General features: G+C 45.5%; 4 non-coding genes across 4 annotated transcripts; 2 read left to right on the top strand and 2 right to left on the bottom strand.

Moving 5' to 3' along the window:
* Nucleotides 1-8,850: 8,850 nt before the first annotated feature.
* Nucleotides 8,851-8,965, top strand: trnal-uaa (transfer RNA leucine (anticodon UAA)). Its single transcript has 2 exons — nt 8,851-8,889; nt 8,920-8,965. It is a non-coding gene; the product is annotated as a tRNA-Leu (tRNA).
* A 3,751-nt stretch (nt 8,966-12,716) lies between these two features.
* On the top strand, nt 12,717-12,790 carry trnat-ugu (transfer RNA threonine (anticodon UGU)). Its single transcript has one exon. It is a non-coding gene; the product is annotated as a tRNA-Thr (tRNA).
* A 2,075-nt stretch (nt 12,791-14,865) lies between these two features.
* Nucleotides 14,866-14,957, bottom strand: trnar-ucu (transfer RNA arginine (anticodon UCU)). The gene is given in 2 exon segments: nt 14,866-14,902; nt 14,921-14,957. It is a non-coding gene; the product is annotated as a tRNA-Arg (tRNA).
* Nucleotides 14,958-17,411: 2,454 nt separating this feature from the next.
* On the bottom strand, nt 17,412-17,505 carry trnai-uau (transfer RNA isoleucine (anticodon UAU)). Its single transcript has 2 exons — nt 17,468-17,505; nt 17,412-17,447 (listed from the first exon to the last, which is right to left on the bottom strand). It is a non-coding gene; the product is annotated as a tRNA-Ile (tRNA).
* Between the last annotated feature and the right edge of the window lie 3,383 nt (nt 17,506-20,888).

Genomic DNA, 20,888 nt, shown 5'->3' with positions numbered 1-20,888 from the left:
CAGAAAATGGACACGTTACTCACTTCTCCCTGTGATATGATTTCATTGATATAAGCACATGTTGAGTTGCATTGCATGTTTGCACTGAGCCCTTGCATCCGGTCAGACAGGTGTACTTGCGTATCAGTGAAAACTGTCGGTAAAGTATTTGGACAGATCGCAGGACACCAGTTCAGAAAGAACGTGCAGATTTAAAACGCTCACCCTGATCCAGTACCAGTGACCTTTTGTACCTGTGGACCCGGGTATCTCTATTACTGCATCAGCTGATGTTCCGTGCAGTTAACACAGCATGAGAATGTACAGTCCCGATTTCTTTTATTGCCTGTATCGTAATGGTTCACTCCGTTATTTTCTAATTGTGTCTTGGAGAGAACATGCTGCCGTGATGATTCAGGACAGATGAGGAATACTTGTTGGTGAGACTGCAACTGGGTCTATATCGTGGTGCAAGTGATCGCATTAATTATCACTTGAATAGATTGAATATTTGATCCTTTTATTGATGCAAGAGCCTTTCATCACACAGATCTGTGGTCTACTCTCCGCTGCAGTGGTGCTCCACGTTGAAGTACATTGGCTCAGGTCAGTAGAACAAATGTCAGCAGCAGTTGTATTCCCAGGATTCCAACAGTTGTCAGAATTCTATGTCCGTATCCCTCTCGCTGAGGACATGTTTATCATCGACATTCACCACTGATGACAAGAGTGCATGTTTGATCTGATCTTCCTGGAGGCAGGCATAAGGTTGAATCCAGCAACCAGTTTTCCTGGCCCGGAGTAATTGTGGGGACGTGGTTGGCAACAGCATCTGTCATTAAACACAGAGGAGTATGAGCTCCACTCACGATGTGGCTGAACTTTGGAGAGGGATGAAAGTGTCAGCCTGGTCATTTCATTTTATCTTCGGACGCTCTGTTTCTATAAGATCTTTATTCCAGGACTCCACGGATATCCCCACATTGCCCTCATTCTGTCCTGTTAACATGTCTCTTCGTTCGTTTTCCCCACAGTTATCCTCGCCACGATTGTGGTCCTGTCTCGGGTAAAGTGCGGTCTTTCCAAGAGTGACACGCGCTACATGGTGGCCATGGCAGCGGTGGATCTACTGGTCATTATCTTTGATCTAATATTGCGGCAGATTCCGATTGTGCATAATATGCTTTTTGTGAAGTCCATCCCTATGTGTAATATGCACGCCGTCCTGCTTCACGCCGTCACGGAATGTTCAGTTTGGTTTACTGTCGCGTTCAACTTTGACCGATTTGTAGCCATTCGTTGCCAAAAGCTGAAATCTCAGTACTCCACAGAGAAAACGGCGGTTATGGTTCTGGGGACGGCGACTGCGCTGAGCAGTATGAAGAATGTTTTCTGGTATTTTATGTACACACCTTAGTGCAGTTTGGCGAATGCTTCTTGGTTTTTTCATATTAATATCCGTGTTATAATCTCAATGAGCGGACGATAGTTAAGTTTCTTCATTTGTCTCATTTGTTTTGATTCTGCTCTTCACCGTTTTAAAAGTCAGACACATTTTAATGACCAGCAGAGCGCGCTGGAGACTCCGGGGTCTGACCAGCAGATAAACTCCCAGAGACCGCGAGTTGGAGAGCAGAAGGAAATCCATAACATGTTGTTTGTCATCTCGGGAAATTTCACCCTGTTATGCTCAATGTTTACAGTGTATTCTATGAGGAACCGATGATGGAATTTGCGTTATAATTATATTTACCTCGCAAGTTTTGAAGCCGAAATCGAGTTCATGCTCCAGCTTCTGAGTTGCTGCTCAAACACGTGCAGGTATGCTGTCACACAGACTAAGTTCAGGGAGCAGTTGCGGATTGTGTTGACACATCCAGTTTCTCTAACTGCAAAATCAATTAAATGCCATTATGTCGTGAATAATTTCCAGCATCAATCTTCCCTTTCATGTTCTCTCCGGCCCACTCTCCACGGGAATCTGTGACACGGAGCGTGGGGAGGGGAGGTGTGGGGGAGAGAGTTTGATCGAATTTATTTTCAATGTGTTTTTCTTTGAAACGTCTCACAAATATGTTTCAAAATATCGAAATAAAAATATAAATTCTAAATATACAGCGAGTTTCGGTCAGTTTCGTTGGAGAACAGAGTCGTTTGTTCGTTTTGATGAGCAATCAGGAATCCAGTGTTTTCAGCATTGTCAACTGAAGTCTTGTGAAACAGCACAGAAAGTTGAGACTGCTGAAAGATAGTGCTACCTGCAGAACCTAGAAAGAAAACCAGTCACTTTTCTCTTCCGTTCTTCACCCTGGCGGCCGTCGGCGACTGGAAACCATAAAATATCACCACGTCCCTCCACCCTCTGATGGGGAGACGTTGATCCCTGCGGAATTAGAGTTCTGTTTCCACAGGCCACGGGTGAACAAACGCGGACTTCTCACAATCGCAGTTTGACTGACATATAATGAAGTGTCAGCCGGCCGCGTGTTTGAAAGATGTTGTGCATCAGTACATTGCAGGAAAATACATGCAAACAGATGAGATATTAATGACATGAAGGGAATTCTGCCCATATTATTGTAATCCCTTATATCCTGGCTTGAATACGACAAGCTCGCTGTTACTCTCATGATCAACATCTAAATAGTGGGAGCGCAGTGCAGAGCCAGAATGACCAGGGCTCCGATCTCATGTATCCCCAGCTGGAGGTTTCAATCCAAGCGCTTTACTCTCCTCTTATTCAGTACATCTTATTCAATCAGCTAAATTGAACATTGAAATTGACAGAAATATCCATCAGTGGAAAACCTGATCTCAACATTATGAATCCAACGTAATTTATCCGATTAACTCAGAATGTGTCTGCACCACGATGATTCCCGTGCGCTCACGGAGAGAACTTGCATACCCCACGCAGACGGCACCGGTTTTCAGATTTGAGCACGGTTCTCTGGCGCTGTGAGGCAACGGCTTTAACAGCAGCGCCACAGTGCAGAGATTTTGCTGTATCCAGTTCCCCGTGCACCAAACAGACTTTAATAAAATACAGTGGTCCTGAAACCAAATACACATCTAATAGCTTCCATTTAATCTGACCACGAGAAAACACTTCAGTGTTCCTCCTAATAACAACCACCGGTCACATATTCCCCTACTCACCACGTTATGATTTTCGCAGGGACCGATGTCTCCAAAACTGTATGGTTCATTCATCCCACCCTCTCCTCTGATATTTTCCGTTGCAAGCGTAACAAGTGTAAACGTCTGTACCCACTTCTCCTCCCTCACCACCATCCAGGGATCTGAACAGCCCGTAGAGGTGAGGCAGAGGTCCACATGTATCCGCTCCGACATTGTCTATTGCAGTCAGTCCTCAAGCTGGGGTTCCACTACAGTGCGTAGAAAAGGAGCCCGCTTTGCGGAGCACCTGCGCACTGAGCGCAATGGCTATCTGCAGCTTATGGGCACATGTTCTCTCAACGCCTCTTCCCTTTCCCTCACCGACGTGTCAGTCCTCGGTCATCTCCACGGCCCGGGTGAGGAGAAAATCAAAGTTGACGTGCGGCACCTCATATTCCTCCTGGGTAGACCACAACGCATTGGTATGAACATTGACTTTTGCAATATCAGATAACCCGCACCATCTGTGCTCATTTCTCTCTCCTCCTGACCCACCCTGATTCTCTCACCCACACCTACCTTCAAACCTATTCCCATTTCCCTTGTTATCCAGTTTCTCTCCCATTCCCTATCTGAACCCATCTCTCCGTCATACACAGGCTTAACCACTGAACAGTGAGCCTCCATTCCTTCCCGACCTGATTCTACCAGCCTAGCACTCACTCACCTAACCCACGCGCCCTCCTATTACCTCCCCCACTGGTGCCATCTGAATATCACCTCTCTCTTATGTGGTTCCACCTATCACCTTCTTCATTGTTAGATTCCACAATCTGCGGCCATTTGGCATCTCGGTTTGTCACCTTCAAGCCTCTGACCCGACCTCCAAACACCGGCCCCTACCTGGCGCCATCTAACCATCAAACCCCTGCTGAGCTGCCGACCACTCAGCCTCAGCACTCTATTTGCGTTATCTCCTCCCTTCCCATGGGTACCTATTGTCTGAAACTTCTGATATAACCTGCTATTGGGACTTTGTCAAAGGCTTTACTAAAGTCCAAGTAGACAACATCCATAGCCTTCCTTTCATCTACATTCTTGGTAACCTCCTCGAAAAACTGCACAAGATTCGTTAAACACGATCTACCACGCACAAAGCCATGCTGACTATCCTTAATCAACCCTTGGCTGTCCAAATACTGGTATATCCGATCTCTCAGAACACCTTCCAATAATTTATCCACCACTGATGTCAGGCTCACGGGCCTGTAATTACCTGGTTTAATTTTAGAACCTTTTTTAAACAACGAAAAACATGAGCTACCCTCCAGTCCTCCGGCACCACACCCGTGGCTAAGGACATTTTAAATATATCTGCCAGGGCCCCTGCAATTTCTACCCTAGTCTCTCTCAATGTTCGAGAAAACATCTTATCAGGCCCGGGGGATTTATCTATCTTTATTCGCTGTAAAGCAGCAAACACCTCCTCCTCTTTAATCCCTGTATGTTCTATGACACTATTGCTTGTTTCCCTTCCTTCCATATCCACTGTGCCAGTGTCCCGAGTAAATACTGATGCAAAAAAATGAACTGTTTTCGACCTCCCCAGTCTCCTGAGGCTCTACATATAGACGACCACTCTGATCTTCTAGGGGTCCAATTTTGTCACTTATTATCCTTGCACTCTTAATATCCTTGTAGAAACCCTACGGGTTTACCGTCACATTATCTGCCAAAGCAACCTCATGTCTTCTTTTTGTCTACCTGATTTCATTTTCAGTATTTTCTTACTTTTTTCTATACTCTTCAAGTATCTGATTTGTTCTTAGTTGCCCATACCTGCGATACACCTCTCTCTTTTTCTTAACCATGTCGCCAATATCCCTTGAAAACCAAGGTTCCCTATGCTTGTTAACTTTGGCTTTAATCCTGGCAGGAACTTGCAAGCTCTGCACTCTCAAAATTTCGCCTTTAAAGGCCTTCCACTTGTTGAACACATCCTTGCCAGAAAACAACTTATCCCGATCCACTCTTCCTAGATCCTTTCTCATTTGCACAAAATTGGCCTTTCTCGAATTTAGAACCTCAACTTGAGGACCAGACCTGTCCTTATCCATAATTAACTGGACTCTAATGACATTATGGTCACTGGACCCAAAATTCTCACATACACATACTTCTGTCACCTGATTCCTTAATTCTGGTTCCCTAATAGAAGATCAAGTATTGCATCCTCTCTCGTTGGTACCTCTATATATTGATTTGGAAAGCATTCCTGAACACATTTGACAAATTCCAAGCCATCCAGCCCTTTCACAGTGTGGGAGTCAGTGCTAAAGAACACAAAGAATGCAAGAACTACCAGCGCATTTTGACATTCTGACTTCTTCACCGTATTTCGCTGCCAGAAAATGTTGTTTTCCTCATCAGACCTCATAACTGAGACGGCAATGAGATATCAAGCTATATCTGAGATATGTCTCGCCGGAGAGACTGTGCATTACTCCTACAATTGTGCCCACTCGCCCACAACACCACATTCACAGATGCAATTTAAGAGCGAGACCGAAGAAGGGTTGACCTGTTTCATTTTGGATCCCCTGCATCCTGAACTCGTACTTTAGAATTCTTTCCTCAAAAAATTATATGAGGGTCATTTCGCCTTCTCCATCCCAAACTTCTTTCAAAATTGACAGGGGAGGTTATTGACCGACGGTTGTTACTTCAGATTGGGAAAGAGGCAGAGAGTGGACATCTTTGTAGACGAGTGGATGCACCACTCTGTTTACAAATTTTCACAATGTCTCTGGCTGCCTCCCTTCCTTCCTCTGACTTTCTCTCACACATTCCTTCTCCAAAGGCCCTTCTTTCAAATGCGAGGTGCACACGAGTAAAATCCCGTCATCCGCGCGAATTTCAGCCCCACAAATGTACCACAGCGCCCCCAGCAGGCTCCGATACTCTGAAACCGGGCGTCAAGTGTGACAATGGGCACGGAATACACAAGTATTGTGTGCAGTGACTGACGTCCTGCTCGATCCCCGCTCTATGTCAGATACAACTCTTAACCATGGCTCTGAACAACAATCTTACCGAGGCAACTGATAGCTCAACCCGCCTCCACATTGAAGTTCAGTATATCTGAAGCTAAAATGATTTTCTTCGTCGTTCTGAAGTAAAACAAGTTGGAAACTAACGGCCTAATTCTGAAAAAGCTTTAAAAACATTCTAGCGGCAACGTGTTGTGTATTGTTGGGTTGGGCACTTGGACCCTGGGATCATTATGGACATAATACTGATGAGGGAAATGAGGCAAACAGTATGGTGCTTCAGATTCCAACAGAGAAGAGAAGGTTCTGTATGCCTCAGGTAGACCGTTCCACTAAAAAGTCCTGTCAGATCCTGAAACCGCTCAATCTATCGAAGTGCTCGGGACACGTGACCGCATTATGTCTGTCAGTGGGAAGGGTGCAGGCAGATAATGTGAATTTTCGAACTTTGCATCCACGTGGAAAGCACGGCTATGTCTCCGGGTTCCCCAAGCTCTGCCACAGAAGCATTCTACATGCCGAAACACGTCAAAGAAGGTAATTCCCATCCGAAAGTTTAATTCCTTTTAATTTTTTCAAGGTACAACAAATATTCTTCTTTATTATTTATCCTGGACGTTTTGAAACAAGAGACCGTGTGGCCTCACGAATAAGGCATCTGATTTCGCTGTTGGGTTCGAAGTTATCACAAGGTTGCAGGTTTGAAGCCCGTCACGGTCGTTTTATCAACATGATGGTTCTGCATCCATTCTGTCACTTTCGGCTTCACTCTCTCCCCACATCTCTCCAATCTATTTTCAACACAGAGATACACGAGTCTGCAAATGTTGTGCTCTGTTTCAAGAAAGAGAAGAACAACTGGAGGATCTCAGCGGGTCAGGCAGAATCTGTGGAGGCGTTTTGTCGCTGCAAGTATTTGCGCTGTCCTCGACCCGCGATCAATGCATATCCACAGGATGCGATTGCAACTCTGCCATTTATGCCACTGTGTCAAGAGCCGCGGGCATTTTTAGTGCACCTTATCTTCCTGCACAACAATACATAATGAGCCTTCTCATCACGAGCAATTGTTTCATTTAATCTAATGATTGAAGCAACCTGGTTTGCGGTTATTGATTGAGATAGAATTGGAATTTGTCAGATTCTATTCCATACTTTCTGGAAACGACAGAGATTTGAACACAGAGTGACGACTGTGACCGGCAGAAGCGATAACTTCAAGTCAAGTCCTCGAGGTTATGGTCACATGCGCAATACGGTGAGGTGCAGATTTGACTGGAAAACTTGCAGCACGGACGCGGAGACTGAGACAATGCACAGACCGTTAAGTTATACATAAATTGGACATGACAGTAAAGGAAATAAATTCTGTGCGAAACAAGACGTCAGTGCGAAAAACACAATCAGAGACAATCCATGATTGTGCAAGAGGTGGTTCCGTTATGTTTCGATGCTGAGGCAGGGATAGAGTTGTGCATGTCGGTTCAAGGAACTGATTGTTTCAGAAACGTACTTCTCTCTGAACCTAGAGCTACAGGAGTTTAGGCTTCTGTACCTCCTCCCCAAGGGTGGTTGAGAGAAGAGAGCATGAACGGGAAGGTGGGGGTCATTGATGATTAATGCTGTCTTAGTGAGGCAGCATGTCCTATAGATGGTTTCAAAGGTGTGAAGGGATGTGCCTGTGATGGACAGGGTTGCGTACACGACTCTCCGCAGCCTCGTCTGTCGTCTGTTCTCTGCATCGGAATTGCCGAACCAGGCCATCATGCATCCAGTCAGATACTTGCAACAGTGCATGTGAAGAAGTTTGTCAGAGTATTTGGTCACTTGCCAAATCAGCTTAAGCTTCCAAGTAAGTTAGAGCTTCTGAAAGGACAACACGGTTCCTCTGATCCACGGCCCTAAATCGCAAGATTCTGCAAGGACATTTTGCATTTAATCAGTCCGCTGACATTTGGAAGGAGGAAGGTTGCATGACTCCATGAGAATATTTCAAGGGGAATGGCTGAAATGACTCTGACGTCACGCCATGACGTCCTCTGGAGACGCTGTACTTCAAAGGATCACAGCCAGAAGACTTCTGGGGAACAGCCCATGATTAGCTGTCCGTGTGATCTGATGGACACAAGAATTCGGCATCTTCGGCTCTGGCAGCCAAATAATTCAATGCATTAACGATGCAAGTAGAGCTCAAAACTACGCGAGGTGCGTGGAATGGACCAACGGCCAATTGAACGAATCTTTCAGCCGGGTCCACCCAAGGTAGAGCTCAGAAAGATTTTTTATCTGTCCGGTCAAAAAACTGTAATTTACACAAGGAAAGCAGGATGCCGTCCGGTAACTTCAGCGTTATGTGGTTTTCTCTAGTTAGTACATAACACGTTGCTCTTTGTGCACAACAAAACCCACTGAAATTATCTCCAGCAGGTCCCTTGTTAAATGTCTTGCAGAAACTCTTGACAGGTGAATAAATCAACCGGTACTGGCAACAGCATTGACGGTTAATAGCGAAATTCCGTTTTCCCCTTTACTTCCACCATTGATTTGTCTGTTGAACAGCTGCAGAAATTTAAGTATTGCAGTTTCCGGCAATAATTGGTGGAAAGGACATTCATTGGCCCCATGGCTGGTGGTAAAATAACAACGGGACTTGCCGAGGGCATTGAACGTTTGTTTGTGATATCGAGATTTGGGCATGGATGTGCAGGATGGCCGAGTGGTCAAAGGCGCCAGACATAAGGAGTGAAATCCTTCCGTAATAAAGCGAGCGATCTGGTCTCCAGCTGGAGGCGTGGGTTCGAATCCCACTTCTGACATACGCTTTGTTTATTTGTAAATGTGGCCTTTTTAAACGAGATCAATTTATATCAGGTTACTAGACTTCCAGTGGATGAACAGGAGCCAGGAGAACCAAGGAGTGTTTTCTCCCAGCGTGTCTCAGGGTGCAGCGGACTCGGAGTACAGGCGGTTTTGGTGAGCAGAGTCTGTGACCTCTTCTCCACCACTTTGTTCGGTTCGACAGTGTGACATTGGTGCCTGTGACGCAGGTGGTTGCTGAGTGTGTTATCATTATTTCTTCGTTTAAACGAAGTGGAAAAACGAATACAGGGCGACATTATAGGGGACACGATAAACTAAATGCATATCAGACGAGTCCAGTGTGTTGTACGGCTTGGAGCTGCTGGGAATTCGGGACGCTCCTTACTTTCTGCGTGACTGGATCTGAGTTTGATGTTTCCAGTTTTCCCCGCTTGTGCGCCGTGTTTCGGATCCTAAACTACGACTGGAGGCATCCGAAGGGAGGATAGTCGCGTATAGAGCACATCTCTGACAGTCGCTTTGATGGTTAAAGAACGAGAGTTGCAGAAGGAATGGGTGTCCAACAAGCAGAGGAAGAACGGAAAACAAGGCAAGTAGCCAAGGAAACATCGGAGAGCGCCTCTACCTGTGTTGGGAATAGTGGATTAACCGCATCACTGAAGAGAGTACGCAGTGCCTTCATCGCTGCATCACGTGTGAGTCAGCTGTACATGGAGGGAAGAGAAAGCTTCCAAGAGCAATGGGAGCTGGAGGCTCAATATTGGTGGGAGTGGGGTGGGGTTGGAAGAGACAGGGGCTTTACAGCTCGGAGCCGTGAATCCACGATGGTGTTTCCATCCCGTGTGCCGAAGGTTTCCCATAACGACTGCTGGGTGTTCTCATGGAAGAGAGCAAACAGAAAAAGTTGATGATCTACTTTGTTACCAGCGATATAGGGATGAAGTCTGTCGTCGTAAAATTTGGGCAATAACATTGTCCATAAAAGAACGAGATTTTTTCCGCTGCATCTCGCCGGTCAGTCCAGGAATAAGATGAACGGTTGCATAAATGTTTGCAGAAGGGGTGGTGTAATACTTTGGATTTCTTGATGACTGGTGTGCCATCTGGCGAAATTTGGACGTGTAAGAACGAGGCAGGTTCTACCTGAACAGTAATGGTCCAATACCCTTGCAGAGGGGACTCCGGTTTTGCTGGGGAGGTTTTAAACAAGGCTGCCAGGAAACGGGATACCGAGAAGGAATCAGGGCCTATCCTCCATGTGTAACGGAAGACGGCAATTAAAATAATGTGTAGAACATAGGAGGACACGAAATATCATTGACGGGCAAGATTGAGGAAAACACACAAAATGCTGGAGGAACTCAGCGGATCAGTCCAGAGGAAAGATCTTGACCCGAAACGTTGACTGTCTATTTCTCTGCATTGTTGCTTCCCGACCCGCTGAGTTCCTCCAGCATTTTGTGTGTTTCTCCAGAATTACAGCATCTGCAGTCTCTTTGGTCTCTGAAATTAAGGAAAATCCCGAAGCACTTGGCTAGAATAGTCAAGGCAAAATTGCAACCGAGGAAGTGTGGGGCCAAGCAAGGACTGCAGTGGCAAACGATGCGTGGAGCCAGATGACGTACGTCATTAAATAAATACGTCACATCTGTATTCACAAAAGAATGGGAATTTGCAGGTGCAGAAGTCAGGGAGGGAGACTGAAGTTCGATAACATGTTATTATTGAGAGGAGCGTCAAATAAATTCGCGGGCTTAAAGGGAAATATTTCCCATTGCCTGCACAGTTGTACCCAAGGAAGACGATGGAGGAGAGTGCTTTGGTCCGGATAGGGATATTTATATTTTCACTGTCTGAAGATGATATTTCAGATTACCAAAACACTGGTCCGTCAGAAGGGACATCAGTAAACAGAAAGATATATCCCCGGAGCAGGCTTGTCCTACACGCCCCATACAGCTGGGCATTTTGTCAGTTACCTGTCAGTTCTCACAACGTTAGTTGCTACATAATTCCTTGCATTAAGAATCTTTTGCCAGTTTTGTGCCCTCTTTCCCAACCAGTTGTCACCTCCTCATTGCTTGCTACACTTTCACGATTTGTATTTGCAAATAGAACCCTGAAAAATCGTGTTTAAATCGTGTTTTGAAGGAATTGTGGATGGAATGAAGAAAGGGATATGATCGCCCGAATGCAGTAAATGGGAAAGAAAACTCTGAAGTCCGACGCAGGCCGCATGTGTCGCAACAAAAACGACTTCCGCCCTTCTATAACTAGGTAGAACAGGTGGCAGGTTAAGGATCGTAAGTCGAGTGTGTTGCCTGGTAATATGACCGAGTGGTCTCAGGCGCGAGATAAACGCTCCAGGAAGCCGTGGCTTCAAATCCAACCATGACCACAGAGTTGAATTCACTATTTTCTTTTCACGAGTAACTGCCTCGTGGACCGTTCGCCCCGACATAGTAATTATATTCGTTAATGTAGCAGTTAATAAGTCAGACGCTTTATCCATTAGGCCACACGGTCCAACTCTGTCGGAAACGCCAAGAGAAAGAGCTAAGAAACCTGCCTGGGGCCAATGTCCGGCGAGAGAGTGAGAAGTGGGGGACGCGTTTCTCAAGCACAGTGGGAATTAACCATTGTCAAGAGTTTCCACATGTGGAATGATTCCGCGATGGAGCTGAATGTACTTACACATTGAAAAGCGTTTTCATCCCAGTTGGCAAGTTAGAAAGTTCACTTTTCCTCCCCCGCCTCTTCCAGCTGACAGATACAATGCGGTCAAGCTGGCTCCGTGAGATGTCTGGAGTGAGTTGGCATAGGGTCATAATTAATTGTGAGTGGTGCGGAGCACTTGAGGCAGACATCACGTTCCCTTCTCCGTGCGTCATCTGTAGCAACACACGGTTCCTCTCATTAACATCTCCAGTGCTGTGTATCATCCGACGGGGTTCATCAAGGAACGAGTGAACAGAAGTATATTTAAAGCTGCCCAGCACCAAGAACAGTTACGAATTAAGAATATTTTGTTACAGAAATAAGTGAAGGAACAACGATCAAAATTTGAAGCAGAATATGTATAAGTATGAAATTTGGTAACAAATCCTAAAAACATTGAGAAATGTAAATTGTATCATGACAAAGGATCTGCACATTTCCATCTCACACTTCTCTCACAGAAGGGAAGCAACGGACAGAAATATATCCAGATCTGGTTGAGAACCAGAAGTCAGACTAAAGAGGGTTTGTCTGCGTCAGTCCCAGGGAAATGTGTTCCGAAGGTGAACACATTCAAACCGTCAGCCACATCCCTCGCTGGAAGCGATTTCATGCTGGTTGCATCCCGTTATCTTCTGCTCCCACCTCGTTAATTAGAAAAAAGAACAGTTGGTATCCATGTCCGTACCACCTAAGAAAGTTGTAAAACACCGACTATTGATGAGTTTGTCCATTTTATTTCACTTCTGATGACCTCCTGAAGCTGTGATGAGATCAAACATAAAGAGTGGAGGTAACGGTAGGAGTTTTGAGGTGGTGCGAATGGAGGCGAGGATGTTTTCAGTAAAACAGGCGGAATTGTCACTGCGGAGAATCAGTTTCTGGATACGGTGATACAATGTTTGGAAGTAGACGAAACAGTGAATCTGAAGGATTGAGCAGAATCTGATGCAATTCTCTCGCCAGCAGACGGACAAGAGAAGTTAATGCAAGTAGCATCTCATTATTACAGTTGTTGGACGGCGCGGGGGCTCCGTGGCTTAACTGGTCAAAGCGCCTGTCTTGTAAACAGGAGATCCTGGGTTCAACTCCCAGCGGAGCCTTTCATTTATGGGGTGAGTTGCCATGTGATAAGCGGGTTCAATGCAAGCACAGCCGTTTACGCACCTCCAAGCAGAAAACAAAAAGCAACAGAACAAATAAAAAGCCTCCAAAACGCAACAGGTCCGTGGTGTCTGCGAAGCAAGAAACAGGGCGAGCAGTTCAACCAGATGACGGTTCCGATGACTTTGTTTTCCTCTTCCTTGCGTTTTTGCGGTGTGGTGTTAGTTTAGAGACACAATCTTTCGCAAACGCGCCCTTGCCCTGCTTTATGACCTCACCCTGGTCCTGTTGACAAACGAACCCACGTCGCGTTCCACAGGTCATTTCGACTCGAACTCCGACCAGTTTGCTGTGTATTTCAAGACCCGGCAGAAGCAGCGCTGCTGATATGTTGGAATACAGCTTGATATTGAAAACTTTCAAACCCATTTGTTTCGTATAAATATGGGCCACGATCACACCTATGCACAATCTCTACAGTAACTCATGACTGTTTTTCAGCCCTTCAGTGAGATTATTGATCCTGGCACAAATGCAGGATCATTGTCACGATGATTTGTGTTTTTCCTCTGCAAAATATTTCCCAATGCAGTTTTAATACTGCAAACAGATAATATTGGGTGCAGTAGGTTTGCACCCAATGGCAGTAGTAGGATTCCAACCTACACCTTCGTGGAGACTTAGCCTTAATCCAGCGCCATAGACTGCTCCGCAACACTACCCCACAACGAAGCTGTTTTTCTTTCATTAAATAACAACGCTCACTGATTGAACATGTTCATCTTGAAAGTTCTTATACTCTCCGTGTTTGATTTGAAATTATTTGTCCCAGATACAGTGTTTGAGCTTGATGCGGCTTCCCGTTTTCCAATCCATCGAATATCTCTTCAGAATATACCGGAGACAGAAATGATAAACGGTTGTCACGTCAGACAGCAAGGTGGCAGACCATGAGGTTTTACCAGACGTCAGTGCAGGGAAGCCAATTTTCATGAGTACTCTCATTGTCGACATGGGTCAAAAGAGTTCAACTCAGACATTTCCAGCGGATGCAAAGAGTTATCTCACTACTCTATCGACCTGTGTTGTTACGTTCAGCAAGACTTGTGCATGTATATTAAGATGTCCATAAAGTGTGCTCTCGATGTTCTTCATCTGAATGAAATAATCCCAGCTTCCGCAGCTTGAAATTGCAAATGAAATCATTCACATTGGCTGCGATACCAGAAAATCTCCTCTGGACCCCCTCTGGGATATTCACAACTGTTCTAATGTGTGCGAAGAGTTATGTACAGAAACGTCCAATATTGGCCGATGTTTTCGTGACGTCCTTCTGATTTAATGACGGTTACTCGCCGTTGCCTTCACTGAAATCAGTAAAACATGCACCACACCAGAAACTGTTCCGTCTGCACGGTTCTACCCATTGCCTTCTCAGTCTGGGTTTTTAATTCAAAGAAGTAATAAAGATTTCCATTTCGAAACGGAGTTTCTGCGAGGACTGGGAACCGCATAAACTGGGCACTTGCATAATGTGAGGGGACAGGTTCCTGGTCAAAAAGTGACTGTTATTTTCTGAATTACAGAAGACAAATTTGTCGATTTTTCTTCAGAAATGTTTGAATTACCATGAACAGAATGAAAGGAGCTTGTCAAACCTGCAACATTAATGGAATGGAAGAAGTTGAGTGAACTGAAGACAACAAAAATTTAAATCATTTACTTACACACAAATATCCGTGCACATCGGAATGACCGAAGAGCACCCAGACGCTCAGTCATTTAACTCTGCAGTCCAGCCCACCTCGTTATCGTATCCGTTCCCATTTTTGTCAAGTATTTATCTCCCCCGTCTTTGAAATAATCAAAGACTCAGTACTCGCAGCAATTTTCACGAAAAATTCCAGACTCGGGCGATCTGAGAGAAAATAATCACCTCCTTTCTGTGTTTAAGTGAACGATTCGATTATTTCAAAGCATGACCTGGATTTCTAGATTATCCAACATCAGGTGATGTCATCACCCACTCGAATTCTGATCTTGTTTATCGCTGTAGCGAATTCGGACAAAATACTGACTCTGGTGGGACTTCGAACCCACAACCTTTGAATCGCTTGGTTACAGATTATTAGAAGTCCAACACGCTATACATTGCGCTACAGAGCCCACAGTAGCCCCCTTTGGTGTAGAATTAAAGCTACTGAAGAGAAAGAAAGGCAGGAAGTCCCACACAGGCAGGATGCATAAAGACAGACTGAAACCTGAGCAGACACACAGACATATGCAAGAACATTTATTGACAAAGGCAGGTAAAACTCGCGATCGAAGCAGGGACATGAATGTTCAGAGGCTGGGCATCACTTCAGTGAATAATTCTCAGTTGTGTTCACTACGGTGAAGGATGTTGTAGTTGGAGAATCCAGGGAAGAGAAAAGTGTAATTCTTGTACAAGTTGCTGTTACAAAGGAGGATGTTCCAGAGAGATTAAAGGTAGATACATATCCCAGGCTTGATGAGATGTATCCCAGGCTGCTGTGGGAAGCATGGGAGGAGATTTCCAGGTTCTTACAGAAATGATCAAATCATCCCTGAAAAAGTGCTTGAGGACAGGAGGATGTCAAATGAGGTGCTTTCATTCAAGAAAGGCAACTGGAATAAACCAGGTCATGACAGGCTGCTGCGCTTTACATCAGTGATGTGAAAGGAATTGGCAAACTTTGGATGGACAGGCTTAATGTGTCCTTGCAGACAGACAGTAATGCTCAGGGATATTCTCCATGGTTTTGATCGGTGGAATCCATGTCTAACAAATGTGGTTAATTTTTGAACCGTTAACAAGCTATGTTGATAAGGATAATGCGGTTCTTCTTTATTCTCTATTCTGGAGACTTCAGTAACCTCTCCTTCCCGTTTACTTTAGGCATACTTTTACACAACTTCAGCCTCCCGCATCCTTTGTTTAGACCGACTCCCATTTCAAGCTGAGAATATCACTTGCATGTGGCGCTGCTTTAATCCACTCCTTCAGAACACTGTCAGCACCAACGGTGGATTCGGTGGTGCGGTGGTGAACATGTTAGTCTGGAGTTCACTGCTGGAAACACGTTGAAACCTTTCCAATCCTTTGTTTCCATCTAGAACAGACCGGCCTCCATCAACTACGCCCCCCTCCCCCCACCTTTATTTCCTTGTTAACGTCCTGCGGTTACATTTTCTACTTAAACTCGTATCTGAAGGTGGCGATGTTTCTGCAGTTCAGTGGTTATCACGTTCGCCTCACACCCGAAAGTTCCCCCGTTCGAACCTGGGGCAGGAACATGCTTTTCGCTTCTGCTCCAGCTGGTGAGGCCTCATTCTCATTGATGTCCAGTTTGAGGATTTATGGGTCCAGTACAGTTCCAGTGGGTTTACCGTCCCTTGGACTCAACGTACTGCAACAGAGAAAGAGTATGTATTGATATGAAGACAAACAATTGACCAGTGGATATTCACTCTCTGAACAATGTTGAAAGCAGTGTGCCAAAGTAGGGCGGGGTCCTGAGTCACCGTGTGAGCGGCACCGACATTGTCCCGCTCACAAATCATCCTCAGCGACAGTAGGCTCTGAGGCACGGCTGCTGCGGGGAACGACCACTATCTGCCGGCGGTGGCTGAATCAGCGAGCGGAGAGCAGCTAGGAAATGAAACTGGGTTGTATCGTGGTTACCCGCAATAGATAGATGACCAGGAGTAGCAGAAGATTACTCAAGAAGTTAAACTTTTATTTGCAAAGAAAAGTTGTGACAGTCAGACAGTCAGTTACTAGTCACGGTCTGGCTACTGCCCTCTCTGGCTGCCCCCGAGCAAAGCTTGAGGACCTTTTTTTATACCTTTTTTCTTAGCTTAATTACGTTGTTACAATCCATCATGTTCTCTCTTATCTTCACAGTTTCATCCTTCACCATTTGTCTCCTTTCACAATTGTCTCCTGGCTCACAGCCATTTGTCTTTCTCACAGTCATTTCTTGTCTCAATCGCAGGGTGCCCCAAGTATTTATGGGCTTTGGGAGTCCTGGTACTAGGTTACAGAATTACCAGTTATAAAAGAATACTAGACATTCGCTACAAACCTAACGGTTATAAAACATTACGATCTGCCCCTATAACATATGCCTTCTGAGACTTGCTAGCATCTGGATTATCAGTTAAAAAACTATCAGCTTCAGAACTGCTGCAAAATCATTTGTCGCACTAACCCTTAGCTACACAATAGATCAATAGTGTCTTCCTAGGAATATGCTGACCATGGTTTAATGAACGACACTAAATCAAAAGTGTCTCCCTAAGAATGGGTTAACTATTTCTTTAATGAGCTATATGTTTCACGCACTAACAGTTTCCCGCGCTTGAGCTGAAGAAGAAAGAGGCCCAGCGGTCATCTAAAGGAGATCAGCAACCATCTTAAGCACAGAGCAGATTATGAATAAAATGTATAGTCTCTACTTTCTATAGTTGCTGGGTCTGTTATAGCATTACGCAAACCACGAAACTACCGAGCACAAAGATGGAAAGAAACATCTCAGTTTATTCTGAGTTTGAGAGTCGCCCAGTCGCACTTGAAACAACCACTAAATCCAAACGTGCTCTGGGTGAGGATCGAACTCACAGCCTCGGCATTTCTCCACCGCGGACTGCCATATAACTACCGCACGCTAACCTATTGCGCCACCAGAGCTCCACTGGGCGAATCTGCGGATTTCAGCATCAGGGAAGGAGGATAAGAAGGAAGCCGTTACCGACGAAATGTTCGCAACGGCAGATTTTACCTCCAGAAAATATTAAAATGGAATCTGTTTTGCAGGTGTTTGAGGACTACTTTCAAGGAGCAGCAATTGCTAAAGCAGTTACTAAAGGTGATAGATCATTTCCTTTTCTTGTCGACGAGGTGTTTCATACTGAAACACAAGCCTCGTGGGAACAGTGGAGACAGAGTCACCTTCAACAGTGAAAGTGGAATGGGATAAGGATCTGGCAGGGAAACATCTGCAGCTCAGTTGGGGAGACGATGGTGGAGTGGGACGGTGCTGACTCGTTTTACACCGGTATGGCCCGGAATGACGGGACAAACGGCCTCGGTCCTTATAACCAGAGAACCATAGAAAACTACAGCACAGAAAACAGGTCATTCGGCCATTCTAGTCTGTGCCGAAACATTATTCTGCTAGTCCCATTTACCTGCCCCCAGCCCATACTCCGCCAGACCTCTCTCGTCCATGTATCTATCCAATTTACTCTTAAAGGTTCAGAGCGAGCCCGCATTTACCACATCAGATGGCAGCCCATTCCACACTCCCACCACTCTTTGAGTGAAGAAGTTCCCTCTAATGTTTACCATAAACCTTCCCCTTTCACCCTAAATCCATGTCCTCTCGTACTTATCTCTCTTAATCTAGGTGGGAAGAGCCTACTTGCATTAACTCTGTCTATGTCCCTCATCATTTTGTAAACCTCTATCATATCTCCGCTCATTCTTCTCCGCTCCAAGGAATAAAGTCCTAACATGCTCAATCTTTCCCAGTTACTCAACTCCTGAAGACCCGGCAACATCCTAGTAAAACTCCTCTGCACTCTTTAATCTTACTGACATCCTTCCTGTAGTTCGGCGACCAGAACTGCAAACAATATTCCAAATTTGGTCTCACCAATGACTTATACAACCTCACCAAAACTGACATACTGCCGGCAGATGATTTGAAGGAAGGTTCACGTGATCAACAAATAAAATCTCCCGCTGCGCCGTCAGTCAGAAAGCAGTTCATTCAACGGTGAATTTCGGCCAAACGTTCACACTTGTTGCAGCCATTCTGTGATTCATGGGAAGGGAAGAGATCAGTGTCAGTAATTGGATAGATCAAAAAGTAAAATCCAATTTAAAGCCTACTGATTGGTTATTCTGCAGAACACTGAGAAACACAATCACTGCGGGATATTTCCTGAGAGAAATTGGATCGAACACCTTTCACCACAGCTGAATATCAGTACCAAGTCACGGAGAGAAAAGGCGGCAGCGGCTAATCAACAATGGACGTCCAGACACCGCAAATTATGCGGGTGTGGAAGGAAACATAATCTGAATATAACTCTGAGCGAGAGCTGCCCTAGGGCCCGGGGGGCGGGTGTGGGGTGAGATTAAATCAGGCCCTGCCAGGGAATGTTGAAGACCATTAAACTCGGTTCAGAGGAGCCCAGTAATGGCTCATTTGATTAAATCCAACACTCTGCAGCTGGAAGTTTACAACTGTTTTACGTGTTCATTTCCCGGACCTCTGGAGTGATTATCCTTCTTCCCAGAGAGAGAAGGTTTCTGACAGGAAGTGGAGAAATCCCTTGCGGTATAACTGAAAAAGAAACTACGTGCAATCACCTGGGATCGTTTCCTCAAACAGAGTGTGAACATTTGTCCGAAATTCACCGCTGAATGAACTGCCTTCTGACTGACGGCGCAGTGGGAGATTTTATTTGTTGATCACGTGAACATTCCTGCAAATCATCTGCAGGCAGTATGTCAGTTTCAGTCCAATTTTTGATCTAATCAGTTATACCTTTCCGGGATTTTGACGTTAACCATCTCTTAATATCCCCATTTACTGAGATTGGGTTTGGAAAATGGCTTTGCACCCAATTAACAATAAATTAACATGATCCATTTATTCTGAATATCGAAGTCCAGGTCGTTTCTCAGGCTGGTGTTAATTAGAGCTACCACCAACCTCTCCAAGCACTTCATTACGGTAGATGTGAGTGCTATGGGCCGACAGTCGTTGAGGCAGCCCACTCTGCTCTTCTTGCTCACCGGTTGATGGATGCCCTTTTGAATCAGGTGGGATCCTCCGACTGCAGCAGTGAGAGGTTGAAGATGTTTCTGAACACGCCAGCCAGTTGGTCTACACAGATTTAAGTATCCTGACAGTTACACCGTCGGAGCCTGACGCCTTCCGAAGGTTATCCCTCTTGAAGAATGTTCTGAATTGGTCAGAGATCAAAGGGTGGCCAGATGCTGTGGGGATTCGTACAGGTGTCGTGTTATTCTCCCTTTCAAAGCGTGCAAAAAGGCATTAAGATCATCAAGGAGTGAAGCATCTCTGCCATTTATCCTGTTAGGTTTCGCCTCAATGGAATTAATGGCGCGCAAATCCTGCCACCTATGCCGTACTTCCGATTGTTTCTTCAACTTCTCACAGAATTGCATTTTCGCTCTCAGGATGGCGATTCAAATCACATCTGGACATCTGGTTTAGTTATGGATCGCCAGTCTTGTACGCCACAGATCTAGACCTCAGCAGACTATGAACCTCCTTGTCCATTCAGTGTTTCTGCTTTGGGAAAACTCGGTAAGTTCTCAAGGGCACACACTCGTCCAAGCAGGTCTTGATGAAGTCGGTCACGGCCGTGGTATGTTCATTCAGATCCGAAGATGAATCCCTGAATATGGTCCAATTCACAGAATCAAAGCATTCCTGCAAACGCTCGTCCGCCTCCATTGAACATACCTTCGCAGTCCTCACCACTAGTGCTGTGTTATTCAGTCTCTGCCTAGATGTCGGGAGTAGAATTACAGTCCGTTATCGCACTTGCCGTAGTACGGGCGCGATTGATGGCACGATAAGCATTCTTGATGGAGGTGCAAGAGTGATCGAGTGTGTTGGCTCTTCTGGTTCTACAGATGATATGTTGGTGATAGTTTGTCAGAGAGTTCTTCAACTGGCCTGGTGCAAGTCCCCCGCGATGACCGGAGAGACATCACGGTGAGCTGTTCCGTGCCTGTTGATCACGGTGCTCATCTGCTCCAGTGCCAGCTTGACATTTTCCAGTGGGGGAATGTACACCGCGATCAGGATGACTCCGGAGAACTCCCTTGGAAGATAAAATGGACGAAATTTGACCACCACATGTTCCAGGTCGGGAGAGCAGGACTGACACAGAACCGCCTCCTCTGTGCACCACGATGAGATAATCACGAAGCAAACGCCGCCGGCTCTGCCTTTACTTGATGCCGCCGTCCGGTCCGTACGGTTGATTTTGAAGCTTTACTTGAGTACTGTATCCGGACTGCTGGGG

This window comes from Pristis pectinata, chromosome 13 (assembly GCF_009764475.1).
Source record: "Pristis pectinata isolate sPriPec2 chromosome 13, sPriPec2.1.pri, whole genome shotgun sequence".
In the NCBI taxonomy this organism is placed as follows: Eukaryota; Metazoa; Chordata; class Chondrichthyes; order Rhinopristiformes; family Pristidae; genus Pristis; species Pristis pectinata.
Note: the sequence above shows the minus strand (reverse complement) of the source record. Positions and strands in the feature narration are given on the sequence as shown.